Below are 13,667 nucleotides of genomic sequence, written 5' to 3' on the forward strand. Positions count from 1 at the left end.
GTTAGAATTGGGCTACTAGAGTTTTCCTGTGAGATTTCTCCTGCTTCGATCTGGTCTGGGGATATACCATGAAAATAGCCTCTCATGAATAGCTAATGCCTCAATAGCCTAGAAACATGACTCCAGGCCAACACAAGGATAGTGAAAACAGCTACCCCTCTAATTAGGGCACAGAGGGTCAGGTTCACAGAAGGACTTAGGTCCAACATTTAGGCACTACTGGCATTCATACCCCTCCCCCCCCAACTGCCACCTAAAGTCTGGAGGAGCCTAAATTCCCTAAGCACCTACATTTTTGCCAACACACCTAAGTTTCAGCCACCAGCTATGGCCACTGTTGCCTCAGGCAAGTTCCTGGATGCCTCTCTCTCACCTAAGCCCCAACAAAACTCTCAGGCTAGACACTGCTGGGTCTTACCTTGCCTGTGGGGCCCAATCTGGTAGGCATGCTCTAAATCTGCCTGATTCCACAAAATACAGCCAGGGAGGAGAAATTGGTGGCAGCCTCCCTCATAACCTTTAGCACAGGCATTAGGGTGCTCATAAAGGATGTGGGGAGACTCCAGTTCACTTCCCCCCTCCCTTTGCCTGGAAGGCATTCCTCTGCAGCATGGGCCATAGGTCACTTGCAGATTTAAAACTAGCGTAAAACAGTGAATTCTCTGTAACTTGAAATCTTTAAACCATGATTTGAGGACTTCATTAACTCCGCCAGAGGTTAGGAGTCTATTATGAGAATGGGGGGCGGGTGTGAAGTTCTGTGGCTGACAATGTGCAGGTTAGACTATATGATCACGATGGTTCCTTCTGACCTTAAAGTCTGTGAGTCTAATATCTTCATAATGTATTTAGATAATGGCAGAGAGAGAGAGTACACTTATAAAGTTTACGGACAATACCAAGATGGGAGGGATTGTAAGTGCTTTGAAGGATAGGATTAAAATTCAAAATGATCTAGACAAACTGGAGAAATGGTCTGAAGTAAGTACGATGAAATTCAATAAGAACAAATGCCAAGTACTTCACTTACTAAGGAATGATCAGTAGTGCACTACAAAATGGGAAATGACTGCCTAGGAAGGAGTACTGCAGAAAGTGATCTGGGGGTCATAGTGGATCACAAGCTAAATATGAGTCAACAGTGTAACACTGTTGCAAAAAAAGCAAACATCATTCTGGGATGTATTAGCAGGAGGTCATAAGCAAGACACAAGTAGTAATTCTTCCACTGTAGTCTGTGCTAAGGTCTCACCTGGAGTATTGTGTTCAGTTCCTGGTGCCACATTTGAGGATGGATGTGGGCAATTTGGAAAAAGTCCAGAGAAGAGGGACAAAATGAATCAAGGTCTAGAAAACATGACATACGAAGAAAGATTGAAAAAAAATTGGGTTTGTTTAGTCTGGTGAATAGAAGATTGAGAGGGGAACACAATTTTCAAGTACATAAAATGTTGCTACAAGAAGGAGGGCAAAAATTTACTCTCGTTAACCTCTGAGGATAGGAGAAGTAATAATGGGCTTAACTTGCAGCAAGGGAAGTTTATGCTGGACATTAGGAAAAACTTCCTGTCAGGATAGTTAAGAACTGGAACAAATTTCCAAGGGAGGTTGTGTAATCTCCATCACTGGAGGTTAAGAATAGATAGACAAACACCTGTAATAACTAGACCATTCCTGACATAGTCCTGCCTTGAGTGCAAGGGACTGGATCAGCTGACCTCTCAATGGCCCTGTCAGTTCTACACTTCCGTGATGGGCTTGATGTAGCAATTACTAAGTGAAGTTCTATAGCCTTTGTTATGCAGAATGTCAGACTAAATCATAATGGTACCTTTTGGCCTTGAAGTCTATAAATGTACATTAGTGTGGTCCTAAATATCAAAGAATGAGTACATGGAAATACGCACAACTGTTGTCTGACCAACTGAGATGAAACAGCAGAGAATAAATAAAGCAATTATTCAAAATGGAAGAGAGTGACAGAACCCTTAGAATCATAGAATATCAGGGTTGGAAGGGACCTCAGGAGGTCATCCAGTCCAACCCTTGCTCAAAGCAGGAGCAATCCCCAATTTTTGCCCCAGATCCCTAAATGGGCCCCTCAAGGATTGAACTCTCAACCCTGGGTTTAGCAGGCCAATGCTCAAACCACTGAGCTATCCCTCCCCCCTTGCTCCCCTACTGTTTAAAGGATGTAGCCTAATGGTCATTATAAAGCAATAGGAAGATTACTACATTCTGTTTCTAATGGCCACTTCAGGGTCTAGCCATGGCACGGGTTCTCCACTGAGAGCATACCAGAACTCATCCAGAGCAAGCTACATGGAATACTATTCCTGCTATGTATGCATGTTACACTTTTACTTTTAATTTAGGGTGGACTTCAGAATTAGCCTTCCTCAGTCCAATTCAGTGACTTCAGCCGGGTCCCATTGGTATAAATGAGAGCTATGGTGACCAGATGTTCCAATTTTGTAGGGACAGTCCTGATATTCAGGGCTTTGTCTTATATAGGTGTCTATTACCCCTTACCCCATCCCAATTTTTCACACTTGCTATCTGGTCATCCGGATGAGAGCAGAATAGGACCCTTATTTTCAAAATCTTCCCTGCATTTGCTCCAGCCTTCCTCAAACTTTATCTCCAAGTTCAGAAACCATGGTGATTGACACATTGCAAAACCCCAGATAACCAGAAAAGTAACTTACTCTCTCCCCACTTCCCTTCCTACTCATCCTGCTTGCCTAGCACATTTTTTTTGTTCCTTTACAGTCTTAACCTCAGTATGAGAGCCTTCTCCTCTACAACTCTTGCCGTTTTTAACCATCTTTTTGTCTGTCTTATCAGCTCGCCATCCTTTCAGCAATCATCTCACTTCTTAACTTCTCTCTCCCTCTGCTTCTATTTGTTATTTAACTCTAATTGAATTAGATCCATAAACATTTTGGGATACAGTTCATATTATACAAAGTAAATTGAACTGAAATACAAGAATAGAATAGCATTATGTGCCTTTGAGATGAAACTGTTACAGGAGGAGCACTTTTATCTGGAGTACTGTGCAATAGCAAATAGAATTTTTTTAGTCTTTGTATCCCCAGCCTGTTTCTGAGTGGATCTATTCTCTGACAGAGAAACACCTCAGTATTTTCTGAAGATTTACATTGGCTTAGTGAGAGTAAGCTACACGTAAGTGCTTAAGAGTATTCCTTGTATCTTGCTTTATTTCCATTCTATGTCTGAATACATACAGTACTCCCAGCAGGGACTCTTACATCTGATTTTTTTTAAAAAAAATCCACACAAAATGCAATTTTAAAGGAAAATCTACTCATCAGGGTATCCGGTCGCTCATATGGAATAATGGGATTTCTAAGGTACTAACTTCAAAACAATTTAGATCAGATGAAACACAGCAAAGTAAAGATGTTAAGTTTAAAAAGGAAGCATTTCTACAGCAACTGTAATACCTTTGTGCTATTTTACTTGAATGGAAGAAAAATACTTGAGGCACAACAGAGTGAGTGAAAGGGATACACTGAAAGGATAGAAATGATCAAATTGGATAATTTGAAATATTCCTATGAAGGTGTATCATGTTAATTTACAGTCTATTAATACAAACATATCTTTGATGACAATGTTGCATGTATTTATATACCAGCGGTCTACCAACTTGATCAGATATTCAAGAAATATTGCATACATGTAATGATTCTATCCAGGATAGAAAAAAAAGCTATTTCTGAACATACTACAAGCCCATGCCTCTGGAATTATATTCACATAGTCTTATTAGGGATGATTATACAACTCTGAATGTCTCATTTGTACATCTGATCTGGCAACTACCATGAACCAAGAAAGCTTTGCTTTTTCAAGCAATCCTACCTGAATTATAAACCCCTGAAAACCTACAATTTTTTTTTAGAACATTTTGACTGACTGGTGTTGAGATCTTTTGAGAAATCTAGCTTTAACTACAAATTGTGGGGCCTCATCGCCTGTGAAAAATCAGAAGTATTTAGCTGTCTAAATATGACTTTAAGGGGTCTAATTTTAGGAACTCAAGTTTGACTTTTTTGGCTTTAGTGTTCTTCCATCAGTATTTTGGATGCTGTACTTTTATTTATGTATATAGGCAGTTCTGTGCTTCTCAGTGTGCACAGATGACTACCTGGTCATACAGGTGCCAGAAACTGGATGGGGTGGGGTGACTGATAAAAGCAATATCTGCAACTATCCAAACCATTAGCATTTAAGCAAAAGATCATGGAGAAGTAGATTACTTATAAGCAAACACTGGTACAGATCAGCAATCCAGCACCTTCCTGTGAGAGTTTATACTGTAGGTATGAAAGAGAAGTTAAGTAGTAAAGGTAAGTATTACATAATGAAGTTGGAGTGCAAGGATTCATAAATTCTTGGTCAGGTTTTGCAAACCAAGTGGGGTGGATTCAGATCCCCCTGCATTTCAACTAAACTCCAAAAGACTGGGCTCAGATGAACAGCAACACATCTGGCCTCTTTCTAGTTGGCCCATCTCTAGAAAGAAGAAACGTTTCTTCTTTCTAAGAGAGACTAAAAAAAGGTCTGCTCTTGACCTTGTAGAAACCCATTCATGACTTTCCAGCTCTAATGAATTATTTCTCCACATACAGCACAAACGTTGGTGTTTTAGCTTCATGACCTCCCTCTCCAAAATCAGATTCGGCTGCTGTAAAGAGATGTTGGCCTCTTTGTTAAAAACTGTTACACACACACGATGCAATTCTTTGCAGCAATGTCCAAAAAAAATCTGGATCATTTAGAAGCCCTAAATTTGTCACTTGGCATGCTATAAATTAAAAAAAAAAAAACTGATACTTCAAGAAATGCTTAAGGAATTGGTATTCAAATTAAGAAAGCCCAGATAAGGTGCTCACTCACTTGAGAGCATCTGCAGTACAATGTTCTAATATTTTTTCCAAGTCTGACATCCTCATACCTTTGTAGCTGGAAGAGAATATGGCCTATGGGAAAATACAGAAGGGTATCTCAAAGAGGATTGATTAGCTCTATAATAATATTCCCTTCTTCAACACAAGGTATAATATAAAACTATGTTCCATCTGACTGATGGATTGTGAAGCAGATATTCTAATTTTGATTAAAGATTCTATTTACTCCAAGAATGGGAATGTTAACTGGAATGCTTAGACTGTATTCTTATTTGACTAATTACAGTAGGAATCAACTGGAGGCAATATTCTTCTATTCCTGTTTTTAACTGTTGTGTAATGTTGTACACAGTGTGTGAGAGAGAAACGGGTCCATATTCTATCTCAACATTGTTTGCATTTGCCAAGGAGGTTGAAGTAACTCCAAAATGAGTTGTTTTGTATCAAATGTGATTATAAGAAGGGGAAGTTCTCACTTTGCTTTGGCAGAGTATTCACATATGATATATACTCCAAACTTAGGCAAAGGCTCAAAAAAAACCCCAAAACCAAAAAACCAAAACAAAAAAAAAACACCAACCCCACAAGTTTTCTCCCCAAATTTGGCTGTTTGTTAGGTTTTCCTAGTAGGGCCCTTACTGTTCTCATCTCTACTTCCTGTGGTTCCAACGCACTCAAATGTCTCTTATTCTTGTTGACTGAAGCTAAATCCAGTGATTAAAAAAAAGTCTCATGTTTCTTTTTGTGTGGCACAAGTGGCAAACACCAAGATAACTACAAACAAATTTGCCCTAAATTCTTTTGTAGATTCCTAGAGTCCACCAGCAGTCACTACTATCCCACTACACCATTTGACTAAAACAAATAGAGATTTTTTTATAATTATATAGCATGCCACTTCCTTTTGGCTGTTCTTGTCCTCATCTGGACGCACCTGGAGCCCTGTACATTTCTTTATAAACTCCTATGCTTCAATCTGAAAGTTGTTATATTTCATGTTAATTTCCAAGGTCAAAAACTTTCCACTGTGTAATTTAGTTTCCTTTACTAATGCTGATGACACTGCAAAATATTTACTCTCTGCTCCTTTTTCAATAATTTATACTGACAACCTACATTCTGCAATTAGGCTGAAGGAAACTCACGTGTATCCTTTACTTACACAATCCGGGAGCAAATTCAGTGCTGTGCCTCTCGTGGTGTAGCAAAGGGAGTGTTACCCTAATTCTGTGCTATTCGGGGGGGGGGGGATGGTAGATAAAGCCCCCGGTACACATTGGAGCAGCTCCTGGGGATGCTCGGACTTTTGGCAGCCTTGCATAACTTCCCAGAATAGCCAGAGCACAGAGAGATCCAGCCATTCCCCCTCACACCCTGACCAATCCAGCCATAGCCAGGAAGGATGGGGTATCTAGGTAAGTCTTATGCTCTTCTTGCACTGGAGAAATTGCCTTCTGGAGCGGGGGGGCGGGGCATTCTGCTCTTTAGATGTGAGAGAGGTCCAGTGGCCAGAATCTACCATCATGAGTTTAAAATCATCTCTTTGTATGGAATCTTCACTTAAACCTTGGAAACAAAAGTATTTACTTTCATTTTTACACTATTTGAAGTTTTAATTATGACTTCTGTGGCTCATAAATATGATGTGAATGAAGCTAAAGAGAGAAGTTACGTCTTCAATGTTTCATTATATGTAGAGTAGTTTAAGCAGATTTACTCTATATATTGAGGTGGTTCTGCTCTGGGGCAGAGATCTTGTCTCAGCTATCTAAACATATAATAACTGGAATGAAAGGTTGAATTCATTTATTATTTTGCCTTTCTATATATCCAGTACCTGGAACAGTTAAATACATCTCTGCTTCCAATTTTCTATTACCATTTGAGGGGCCTGCATCCAGAAAACAAACAGGTGAGAAATGCCTCCCCCTACATCTCTTCTCCCAAAGAAGTATCAAGATTGCCATTTCCATCATTTGTTTCAGGCACCGGGATTTTTAATCTCTAAATAATTGAAATCGGAGTGCTATGTCCATACTACATCTTTCATGAAAATGTCAGTAGCCACTGTTCTTGATCTCTAAAATCCATTAAGAAGGCCCTCTAAACATTCTGACATGGCATTATGGAAGGTAAATACGACCTTTATGTGCACCTCACATTCACCACTTGGGGGGACAAGTTTAGCACATTTCAAGGACAAACCAATAAGCTACTTATGGAAAACTATGAACTCCACAGCGACTGACACACACTTCCTATTAAAATAGTGAAGTCTCTTTAAGGTATTCTTTTTCATTCTGTCTTCATGTGTAATATTTAGAAATATATTTTACTCTTTAATCAGCCTTCTTTGATTCTTTTGCAATATTTTAGAACAGCATGAAATTGCTGCAATGACATCAGAACCTTAAAAAAAAAAAAAAAGAGAAACATCTGAGCTTTGAAACAAATATTCCCTACAAACATTTGAGTGGCTTTATTTAATTTGAAAGCTGGGGGGGTGGGGGGGAAGCAGTCTAAATTTTATATTTTTAAAGCATTATTTTGAAAATATCACTTTTAAGTAACAGCAGATAAAGCATTTCCATTTTTGGAGTTGATAATTCAGATTTCTTTAACACTCACAAACCATAAGATGGGGAAGTATTCAATATATCATGACTCAGTCATTCTGAATATAATCATGTTATATTTTAAGAGTTTGGAACGTTAAGCATTTGTGGTTTTGTTATAACTTTCCTCTCACTCAGTGCTGATTTATTTGGATCACAGGTTCCTAAAAACATATGAAATTTCATTTTCTTTTGTCAAAAGGAGGCAAAAGAATAATGGGACTACTAAACACTTCTTCTATGCCATTTATAGCTTTAACAAGAAAGTTCATGCTCAAGTGATCAGTGTGAATCAGAGAACTGGAAGGGACTTCAAGTAGTCATCTAGTCTAGTCCCCTGCACTTGTGGCAGGACTAAGTATTATCTAGACCATTCCTGACAGGTGTTTGTCTAATCTGCTCTTAAAAATCTCCAGTGATGGAGATTCCACAACCTCCCTAGGAAATTTATTCCAGTGCTTAACCACCCTGACAGTTTGGAATTTTTTCCTAATGTCCAACCTAAATCTCCCTTGCTGCAATATAAGTCCATTGCTTCTTGTCCTGTCCTCAGAGGACAAGAACAATTTTTCTCCCTCCTCCCTGTAACAACCTTTTATGTACTTGAAAACTGTTATGTCCCCTCTCAATCTTCTTTTTTCCAGACTAAACAAACCCAATTTTTTCAGTCTTCCCTCAGAGGTCAGGTTTTCTAGACCTTTAATAATTTTTGTTGCTCTTCTCTGGACTTTCTCCAATTCGTCCACTTCTTCCCTGAAATATGGCATCTAAAACTGGACACAATACTCCAGCTGAGGCCTAATCAGCACAGAGTAGAGGGGAAGAATTGCCTCTCATGTTTTTCTTACAACACTCCTGCTAATATATCCCAGAATGATGTTCACTTCCCCCCCCCCCCCCCCAGCAGTGTTACACTGTGGACATATTTAGCTTGTGGTCCACTATGACCCCCAGATCCCTTTCCACAGTACTCCTTCCTAGGCACTCATTTCCCATTTTGTATGTGTGCAACTGATTGTTCTTTCTTAAGTACTTTGCATTTTTCCTTATTGAATTTCAGCCTATTTACTTCAGGCCATTTCTCCAGTTTGTCCAGAACATTTTGAATTGTAATTCTGTCCTCCAAAGCACTTGCAACCCCTCCCAGGTTGGTATCATCCACAAACTTTATAAGTGTACTGTGTATGCCATTATGTAAATTACGGATGAAGATATTGAACAGAACCAGACCCAAAACTGATCCCTGTGGGACCCCACTCATTATGCCCTTCCAGCATGACTGTGAACCATGATAACTACTCTGGGAAATGGTTTTCCAACCAGTTTTGCACTCGCTTTACAGTTAAGGCTATGTTTTAGTCATAAGTATTTTTAGTGAAAGTCATGGGCAGGTCATGGGCTGTAAACAAAAATTCATGGGCCCCGTGACCTGTCCATGACTTTTACTAAATACCCGCTATGACTAAACTTCGGTGGGCAGGGGGGGGAGAGAGAGAGAGGAGGCAGGGATGCTCTGGGGGGCCAGTCTGGGGGGCTGAGGGAGGTGTGCAGGACCCCTGATGGTGCTAGCAAGGAGGGGGGTTGGCAGGGGCTTCCTACCCAGCTCCTGGTCCCTGCAGCTCCTAAGCAACAGAGGCAGGGGCCAGGGCAGGAGCTCCTCCGCTGCTCCCACCATAAGCACCGGCTGCTGTAGCTCCCATTAGCTGGGAACCGCAACCAATGGAAGCTTTGGTGGTGGGGCCTGAGGGCACTTGCCGCGCACAAAACTGGGACAGCCCCCCCTCCCCACCTAGGAGCTGGATAAGTAAGGTAAGTGCCCCCTACACCTGCAAAACCCCTACCTCTGAGCCCCCTTCCACACACCCTAACTGCTGCTGCTGGCCACCGCAGAAGTTAGAGGTCACAGAATCTGTGACTTCTGTGACCTCCATGACAGACTCACAGCCTTACTTATAGTAGCTCCATCTAGGTAGCATTTCCCTAGTTTGTTTATGAGATCATGTGAGACTCTTCCAAAACCTTTACTAAAGTCAAGACATACCATGTTTACCACTCTTCTCCCCCCCCCTCCACAAGGCTTCTTATCCTGTCAGAGAAAGCTATCAGGTTGGTTTGACATGATTTGTTTTTGACAAATCCATGCTGACTGTTACTTATCACCTTATCTTCCAGATGTTTGAAAATTGATTGCTTAATTATTTGCTCCATTATCTTTCCAAGTACAGAAGTTAAGCTGACTGCTCTGTAATTCCCTGCGCTGTCCTTATTTCCCTTTTTATAGTGCCATTTTCCAGTCTTCTGGAATCTCTCCTGTCTTCCATGACTTTTCAAAGATAAATCGCTAATAGCTCAGATAGCTCCTTAGTCAGCTTCTTGAGTATTCTAGGATGCATTTCATCAAGGCCCTGGTGTCTTGAAGAGATCTAATTTGTCCAAGTAATTTTTAAGTTGTTCTTTCCCTATTTTAGGCCCTTCTGATCCCAACTCATTTTTACTGGCATTCACTATGTTAGACATCCAATCACCATCAACTTTCTTCGTGAAAACTGAAACAAAAGTCATTAAGCACCTCTGTCAATTCCACATTCTGTTTTCTTGTTACCCTTTATGTCTGTACCTAGTTTGATTTCGTTTTGTGCCTTGGCCTTTCTAATTTTGCACTCCATACGGGTAGTCTTTTTAATTTGACCTAGTTTCCACTTTTTGTGGACTCTTCCTTCATTTTTAAATCATTGAAAATCTCCTGGTTAAGCCAGGGTGGTCTTTTGCCATACTTCCAATCTTTCCTACGCAGTGGAATAGTTTGCTATTTTGCCCTTAATAATGTCTCTTTGAAAAGCTGCCAACTGTTTTCTATTGGTTTTCCCCTTAGACTTGCTTCCCTTAGGATCTTCCCTACCAACTCCTTGAGTTTTCTAAAGTCTGCCTTATTGAAATCCATGGTCTTTATTTTCCTGTTCTCCCTCCTACCGTTGCTTAGAATCATGAACTCATCATTTCATGATCACTTTCATCCAAGCTACCTTTCACTTTCCAATTTTCAACCAGTTCCTCCCTATTTGTCAAAAACAAAAATCTAAAACAGCTTCTCCCCAAGTAGCTTTCTCCACCGTCTGGAATAAAAAGATTGTCTCCAATACATTCCAAGAACTTACTGGATATTTTCCCCAACAGAAGTGTAGGTAGTTGAAGTCACCCACCACCACCAAATCCTGTGCTTTGGATGATTTTGTTTAAAAAAAAAGCCTCATCCACCTCTTCTTCCTGGTTAGGTAGTTTGTAGTAGACCCCTACCATGACACCACCCTTTTTAAAATCCCTTTTATCCTTACCCAGAGACTTTTGACAAGTCTGTCTCAACCTCAGCCCAAGTGTATACATTTTTAATGTACAAGACTCCTTTTTCTCCCTGCCTGTCCTTCCTGAGCAAGCTGTACCCTTCTATACCAATATTCCAGTCATGTGCATTACCCTACCAAGTCTCTGTGATGCCAACTATGTCATAGTTACGTTTATTTACTAGCATTTTGAGTTCTATTTATTCCCCATAATTCTTGCATCAGTATACAGACATATAAGATAATGATCTGATTTCCTGCCCTCCACCCCCAGTTCTGACTGGTCTCTCCTTTATCCCTGCTATAACAGCCCATGCTCCCATGGGGCAGCGGGGGGCCATGCCTGAGGATGGTACATGTCAACAAAATGCCTCGTGGTCTGCAATCGGATTACCCTGAAGGGCCGCATGTGGCCTGCAGGTTGCCCACTATCGTTATCCGGTGTTCTGTCTTGACGCTTTTCCTGTTCAGTGTGTGAGTGAGGAAGTATCTTTCCCAGTGTCTGGTTGAGAAACTGAATATGAATGGGAGCTATTTGATTGAGATTTGACTTACATAAAACATAGGCGATGGCATTATGATGGAAAAAGAAACTGGAATATATGTTTAGTTTTCTACCTGTCCCTTTGACAGAAGGTGTGTTCTTGCCTTTTTTCTTTAAGGCCACATTTGCAATTTAGGAGTCCAATCAGATTAGCTCTTATTGCTGAATGATTGGATTTCAATAGTTTTCAGGGACACTGACACTTTCTGATGCAAGCCTTCACTACCTTGATTCATGTCTCTCTCATTTCAAGAGTAGATTACTACAATTTACTTCACTTAGGGTTACATCTTAAATCAATTATGAAACCAAAACAACTATAGAATTAATTGGCCTGCTTGTTAAATAGGATCTTTCAGTGAAAGAGCACTACACCCTTGTTTCATAATCTGTATTGGCTACCTGTGGATTTCTGGGTGGAGGTTAAGGTTCTGGATTTGACTAATGAAGTCAAAAGATTAGGATCTTCCTTATGGGAATCTTCCTTATAAGGCCATAATATCACAGTTGAGGCTTTCCAGCTAAAGTATCCTCAACATAAATTAAAAATAAAATACCAAATAGTGTTCAGATGGAAGCTAATGAAAACCAAGACCACATCTGCCCTTTCAGAAAGGGACCGTCTTTTGTATAGTGAAAAATCCAGCTCTCTTAGGTTTTCACAGACTAGACCCTTCCTGTTTTCGAATCTAGGAGCATTATCTCAAGACCATCTCATTGGGACATATCAAAACTACTTTCTTCTAGCCCACCCCATCTGTGGGCCTTCGTTGTACAGAAGAGCTTAGCCATAATAGCACTTACATAGATAAAATAACAGAAAATAGTTTATATTCCAGATAGAGCTGTGTGTCATAATTAAAGAACGCTCCAACACACTTTGGAGTAAGGCTTTTTGTTAGCAGGTCTTGGATGTTTCTTCCCCAGACCATCTGTAAACAAATGCAACTTTTTCTAACTCTCAACCACCAACAGCTTAGACGTCTCATGGATTTCAAAACCATAAAATCTGTTTAATTTCTACATTTGGTTGTACTAAACAAACTGTGTGTGTAAAATAGAATTATATATCCTGACTCCAAAAAGTTCTCTAAAACATCCTATTCCAAACACTGAGTCATCCAGTCTCTTGTCTGACTATAAAGAGAGACACTTTTATAGAAGACAAATGAAAAGAAAACAATTTTATGACTTCTGAGTAGGAAGATGTTACAATGTATTATCCAATGTGTCTGAACGCTCTTATGTGTAGGAGTATATATTTGTAAAATAGTGCAAAATAAAAAGTCAATAAAAACATACTATCAGGAGTTACTAGCTGTAGTACACTATGTGACTAAGCTGGAATAATTTATGCAGTGCCTATTTTAGAAACTCAAAGTTGTTTGAAAGCCTAAATAAGTCATAACTACTGTATGAAAACAAAGTTAGGGTCATTATTTGCATGGATTAGTCCTAAAAGACATGCTCATATAAATTAGTACTTGCTTACTAAATTAGTCAAGAACAATCTCATGTAAATATTTTGCTGTCCAAAAGAAGTAATCACTGAGATTAGCATATTGTTTAATAATTTTTAAGGGGCTGTATAGCACACCTGTCAAAATAAGATGCTGAGAAGAAAAATAAAAAAAAAACAAAAACAAAAACCCACTGCCATGAAGAGGCAGCTAATCAAGTAACAAACAACTGGTCTGGTATTCTAAGTTTCCAGAGACAATGAACCAGAGTTTAAGGTTCCCCGGGACGACATATCTCTTAGCTACTCTTTTGGGTTGCGGGGGAGAGAAGAGAAAAGGGGAAGCAGAGAACAAGCTTGTGATTTGTTCCTCATAAACCCACATTTTCAAACAGCATGTTTCTGGCCTGAAAAATAAGCCTGTATCTACACTTGTTTATGCACATAAACCCCATATTTGACCTTGCAAAGGTGATATTTGCTTGCGTAAATGAAGCAGTTAGGCATGCAGTCACCTGATCTGCGCATGTACTTGTCCATGAACATATACCGGTGTTGGTTTTTGTGAGCAAACAGATTTTGCATGGGTACAGAAAGATAATGCAATGACTGATTTAGTCTAATATGACTAGAGAACATTGAGTGGAGAAAATAGCTACTTTATAATTTAACTACCTTTATCATTATTTAAAAGATCAGTGTTTAGACTTTCATATTCACTATTACATAATCATTTGTGAATAGCAGCTTGTGTTTTTTTTGTAATCCTAC

General features: G+C 39.7%; 1 long non-coding RNA gene across 2 annotated transcripts in view; it reads right to left on the reverse strand.

Annotated features, from left to right (window-relative positions):
- The window catches only part of LOC140916868 (uncharacterized), a 312,726-nt gene that overhangs the window by 271,957 nt on the left and 27,102 nt on the right, over positions 1-13,667 (reverse strand). The gene's annotated exons all lie outside the window — the stretch shown is intronic.

This window comes from Lepidochelys kempii, chromosome 9, assembly GCF_965140265.1.
Source record: "Lepidochelys kempii isolate rLepKem1 chromosome 9, rLepKem1.hap2, whole genome shotgun sequence".
Classification (NCBI taxonomy): domain Eukaryota; kingdom Metazoa; phylum Chordata; order Testudines; family Cheloniidae; genus Lepidochelys; species Lepidochelys kempii.